A 6,242-nucleotide genomic window follows, 5' to 3' on the forward strand; every position below is an offset into this window, starting at 1 on the left:
TGTTACTGTCTCTTTATAAATTAATTTTGTTGATAGAAAATGACAATAATTTCATTTTGATGAAAACATTTATTATTATATTTTATTTCAGATATATATGATGATGATGGTGATGATGATGATGATGATGATGATGATGATGATGATGATGGTTGTGATGATGATGATGATTATGATGATGATGATGGTTGTGATGATGATGATGATTATGAATATATTTGTGTGGTTCTAGATGACGATGTAAGTCTGTCAATTTGTCCAACACCTTGGTGCTTGGTTTCGCACAGGACACAAACAGCAGTCACCTGGGTGAAAGTGATACCCTTTTTTTATCGCTTCTCCCCTCAAACAACCTGAGTCCGCCAGTGCAAATAGGTATGGTGTTGTGCTCAGCTGGGCTAGTATTGTTTTGATCATGTGGTCCTTGCTTTAAGACCACGAGCACCAGAGTCTGCTTCCGGACTGAGATCTTCTTCTCTGCTTAACATCTTCTACTCTGATGCCTGCATCCTCAGCCAACAATACTGACTTTCAGGGGCTGTGGCAGGCTCAGATTTAGAGAACACACTGGTATCACTTGAAAATTAGGAACCCAAAGGCATCCGTTGGTAACAACCATGTCATGCTATCTTGTTAGGAAGAGGGCTTGGATGTTAGGCTAAATGTTGGCGAGGGAAAAACTGGCAAAGCCATATTTGCAAAAGTCCCTTGACCTCCAACCTCAAAATATCTAAATGATATATATTATATTATATTATATTATATTATATTATATTATAGTATATTATAGTATATTATAGTATATTTTATTTTTTTATATTACATTATATTTTTAATATTATATTATATTATATTATATTATAGTATATTTTATTTTATTATATTACATTATATTTTTAATATTATATTATATCATGTCATATCATATTATATTAGAGTATAGTATATTATATTATATTATATTATATTACATTATATTATATCATATCATATCATATCATATCATATTATATTATATTATAGTATATTATAGTATATTATAGTATATTATATTATATTATATCATATTGTATTATATTATATTATATAATATTATATTATGTTATATTATATGATATTATATCATATCATATCATATCATATTATATTATATTATATTATATTATATTATACTATAGTATATTATATTATATTATGTTATAGTATACTATAGTATATTATGTTATATCATATTATATTATAGTATAGTATAGTATAGTATAGTATATTATATTATGTTATAGTATACCATAGTATATTATACTATATTATACAATAGTTTATTATATTATATTATACTATAGTATATTATATTATATTATATTATGTTATAGTATACTATAGTATATTATATTATATTATATCATATTATATTATATTATATTATACTATAGTATATTATATTATATTATACTATATTATATTATATTATATTATATTATATTATATTATATCATATTATATTATATTATATTATATTATATTATATTATAGTATAGTATATTATAGTATATTATATTATATCATATTATATTATGTTATATTATATGATATTATATTATATTATAGTATATTATAGTATATTATATTATATTATACTATAGTATATTATATTATAGTATAGTATAGTATATTATATTATATTATATTATATCATATTATATTATATTATATTATATTATATTATAGTATAGTATATTATAGTATATTATATTATATTATATTATACTATAGTATATTATATTATATTATGTTATAGTATACTATAGTATATTATATTATATTATATTATATTATGTTATAGTATACTATAGTATATTATATTATATTATATTATATCATATTATATTATATTATATTATTATAAATATTTTCAACCGCTCTTAGTCTGGGCTCTCCCCTGAGACCTGGTTGCCTTGGGAGACCCTACAATCTCCCGATAAACCGTAAAACCTTTGGTGATTCTCTGACCTTTCATCTAGCGCCATCATCAGGTAATTTCTTCTCATTTGGCGAATACTTTTTTTTGTGACAAAATAACTCCAAAAGGAATGACATTCCCATCCATCTCAGCTGTAATTTGTGTACTCCTCAAGCACAGTTAAACACTAAACTAACTAACTTGTTAACAGTGCAAAGAAACAGGATAACGCTAAAATAATCACTGTCTCCTACTGGCACTTACATGTAGGTACAGTGGAAGGAAACTAAATGAGGAATAAAAGAGGACAATCCTAATTTTAGAAGAGAGGAGAAATAAATATTATACTCAAAGTATTTTTGTAAATATTGGTTATCTTTAGGGTTCAGGAAACAAATAAAAGCTTGTTCTTACTGTGTAAGCGTTGGGAGAGGAGAGAATAGTCAACACTTGATATAACAAACCGTATATAGCGTGTAATGTAAAAAACTAATTAGTTTCACTTGTTAACAAATAGTATTGCAGTATGCAGGAGAAGATAGATAGGCAAGCTACACCCTAACTCCATGGATTTATAGAAACTGCCCTGTTTTAAAATTCTCTGTAAGCATGGCAAGGCTCATTATATCATTGAGAAGACATATGGGGTCATGAAGGCATGGTGACAGACCACCTTATTCCAAATGCTGAGGTGAAACTCTGTTTGCCTGATGTGCGTTCTTTCAAAATATGTGCCGCACACATGAAGACGTCATGGAAGCGCCAGCCTGAAGAACCGATGAACCGAGATTCATTTTTGTCAATGTTGGGTTGAAATCCTTCTTTAGGTTACATTAATACCAGCTACCCCAACCCTGTTTAATCACTAAAACATTCTGTTCTACTTGTTGAAATGAATAAATGTTGTGGTCATGAAGCCATAAATCATCAAGTCATCAAAACACTGTTGGATCCATCACAAACAAGAATCACTGAAGGCAGGTCCTGGTCAGATTACTAGGAAAGGTGCAGATACACTCTTACCCCATGTAGCTTGCATGCTTTGATGTGAATACCAAAAGTGCAAAATCCTTATCAAATATGGACCCCTCGCTCTTGTTGTTTGACAAACAATTTACAATGATTAATTCGGTCGCATGCTTTGTTCACTACCAATTTCTCAATGGCGTAGAATACTTAGTTTAATAAACACACCACCATTATTAGGAACATCACCAACATTAAACGAATCACTCTTAACACTGTTAAAGATATCCCTATAATGTTTACTCCACAGATCTGCGATACTTTCCGAACCAGTAGCCCCATCAATATTGGATGGCTAGGGCATCCATATTCCTGGGTCCCCAGGAGGAGAGGGTGGAATGGGAGAACCAGAACCAGGACTGATTGGGGCAGACTGTCAGACCCTGCTGCAGTAAAATTACAGGTTTTCTAAAGGGAATCTGGTGCAACGAAACACTACCATTGTTGTCCACAGGGACCGCCAAAATCAACAGAAAATGAAATGAAAGCTCTTTGTATTAACTTTGAGTAAAGGATCTAAGTACTTCCTCCACCACTGGTGGAGCATAGTCCTGGCATGGCCTCACTTGGTCTTTGAGTGCAGGCTATAGTTGGATTCTCTATGGGAGCGCTGCTCTCCTTTGTTTTTCCCATCCTGTCACTGCCTGTCTGCAGCAAGTGAAGGTCTCGGTGGAAAATGAAAGCTTGGGCAGAAACATTTCACTCAACAGCTGACGGAAAAAAACACTTACTACATCACCGAAGGACATGCAGAAACAATCACTGAACCTTACAAGCACTCACATCCCCTCCTGGATCCCATTCAAGTATGTAGAGGGGAGCGGGGTGGGTGAGAGATTGTGTGTTACATCATCTGTGTGAGTGTGTGTGTGTGTCTTGAACTTCTATTTTGTCAGTGTACAATGCTTTACGTAGCCTTAAGTGTCCTCAAAGCAACACTGAACAACACTAGCATTTAAAAGTAAAAATTATTACAAATTATTTAATTCCACAAAATCTAGTGAGAATGAAAAAAACACGTGTGTGTATGTTTGCAAAGACCAAATAAAGAAAACCTCCAAGCCCCTTCTTTGACAAATAACCTCTTCGTTTATTTTAAGAGGAAACAAGAAGAACAACATTCCTCAGAATGTTGCACTGTAAAAAAAGTATATACAAAATGAATACGATATCAGTCAGATGTTCAGTAGTCACAGCCTCAGGCCACATCAGAGAGCGGCCCTGCTTGGGACTAGATGGTCATATTTGTCAGTGCACACTTTCACACACAGATGACTGTACAGCAGAGGAGTCTGGTCCATAGAGGCAAAAGGTTTCTCCTCTATTTCTGAGAGGCAAGATGGAGATCAGCTGCAGTTTACATCAATGGTGCCCGTCCAATGTGATATGTTACATATCAGGCATATGTGTGAATTTGTCATAATTAGCATATCAATCTTGCGTTGTGGCCACAGCGACCTTGACCTTTGATCGGCAAATTATAATCAGTTCATCTTTGAGTCAAAGTGGAGATTTGTTCCTATTTTGAAGAAATTCTCTGAGGCGTTCCTGAGCTATCGCTTTCATGAGAATGGGACAGACATGAGGTCACAGTGATCTGGACCTCAAATAATTGATCAGGTCATCCTTGAAGTGGATGTTTGTGCCAAGACCGGATGTACGTACGTACATACGTACCAGCGGACAACCCTGCTATTGCCAGCGCAGAGGAATTAGAAGAAGAGAGCATTTCCAAATCTCAGAATCATTATAATTCTTTTTTTTTAAATCCATTATCAAAACTCTGATTCAAATGCTCAACAGCAACACTTGCAGGGAAGCCAAGAAAGTGTTTTTGATTGTTTTTAAGAAATCTTGGAAGCATTGTGTTACTGCTTCATTTTTTGTTGACCATAAGTACAGTAGAGGTAAGTGGCCAACTAATGTAAAATAACATGACATAGTTGGCTTCCCTCCTGTCCTCTCCAATTGTTGGAGTCACCAGCCGCCACTGCTGTACAGTGTCAGTTTACAATGTTTATGTCACAGTTTATGTATCACAGTGGTTTGTAGTAAGAGACACAGATAGAACAAGTAAGAATTGCTTTGCTCCCAGTGCCTGGGTACATTTTGACTCCATGTTAAAAATGAGTCAAAATGTGATTGCTGGCATAAAAGCAAAAATGATTGCAAGCATCACTGAAATTATTAGAGGTTATAGCATCTTTGCTTGCAAAATCTTAAACCATAGATCACATTTCTCCTGATGTCACCATATGGTTTTGAGAATAAAATTGCAATTAATCCCATGTAACAATAATCAATGATAAAAAGTGGATTAGTGTCTGCAAAACACATATTTCTTTTGTTTTCTAATGCCAAATGTACCTCTTCAATTCTATCTCAGTATGGATTGCTAACTTTGGTGATACCACCAAAAAAGGCAGCAAAAGGAGTCTACAGCCATGCTCGTGGCTCCGTGAAGCTCAGTGGTTCAGTATGCAAATGTGCACACATTGACAATGCTAACATGCTAATACTAAGCAGGTATAATGTTTACTATGTTCCGTTACTATATGCCGTCTTGAGCAAGTTATTTGCAAACATTTGCTAATAAGCACTTAACACAAGGTACAGCTGAGACTAATAGATATGACATTAGTTATGCAGGTATTTGGTCATAAACCAAAGAGGAAAAGTCAGGGGATCAAAACACAGCACAATGTTTCTTCCCCTGGGGACATGAATCTCTGAACCAAAACTTTGTGGCAACATCAGACAGACTAATATTGCCAGCCGCAAGTATTTGACAAAATACATTTTTTAACTGATGATGGCGCAAGATGGAAAGTCAGAGGATCAACAAAGTTACCCGTACAAAATGTTGCATCAATCCGTCTAAAATGTTCAGATATTCAGTCTGGACCAAAGAGGTACATTGACCGACTGACTGATATTATCATCCCTAGAGCTCATTAATCTAATCATTATTATGTTCACAGAATTATATCTTCAATTATATTTACTACATATTGAACAGTTTCTGCATATTATTAGCTTACAACTTACAGCATAGATGGGATACATTTAGTTTAGTTTAAAGGACCGGTCAGAGGATCATTTATATTCTTCTTATTGTCAACAAATCCCAGATCCAGATCAATGCCAACAGTGAACTGATCCTCCTGAAGAAATGTTGTGTCTGCATACAAAGTCTGATAAATCTTTTTGTTAAGTATGGAGCTGGAATCAGGAAGTGGTTAGCCTAGCTTGGCAT

The 6,242-nt window shown here is 33.5% G+C and overlaps 1 protein-coding gene across 1 annotated transcript in view; it reads left to right on the plus strand.

Moving 5' to 3' along the window:
- The window catches only part of LOC306709884 (amine oxidase [copper-containing] 3-like), a 3,978-nt gene extending 3,744 nt beyond the window's left edge, over positions 1 to 234 (plus strand). Inside the window, exon 6 of the mRNA XM_079178196.1 lies at positions 1 to 234. This exon is cut by the window's left edge and continues 1 nt beyond it. The gene's annotated coding sequence lies outside the window, so the exon portion shown is untranslated.
- Positions 235 to 6,242: the final 6,008 nt, after the last annotated feature.

This window comes from Pholis gunnellus (genome assembly GCF_910591455.1).
Source record: "Pholis gunnellus genome assembly, chromosome: 17".
NCBI lineage: Eukaryota > Metazoa > Chordata > Actinopteri > Perciformes > Pholidae > Pholis > Pholis gunnellus.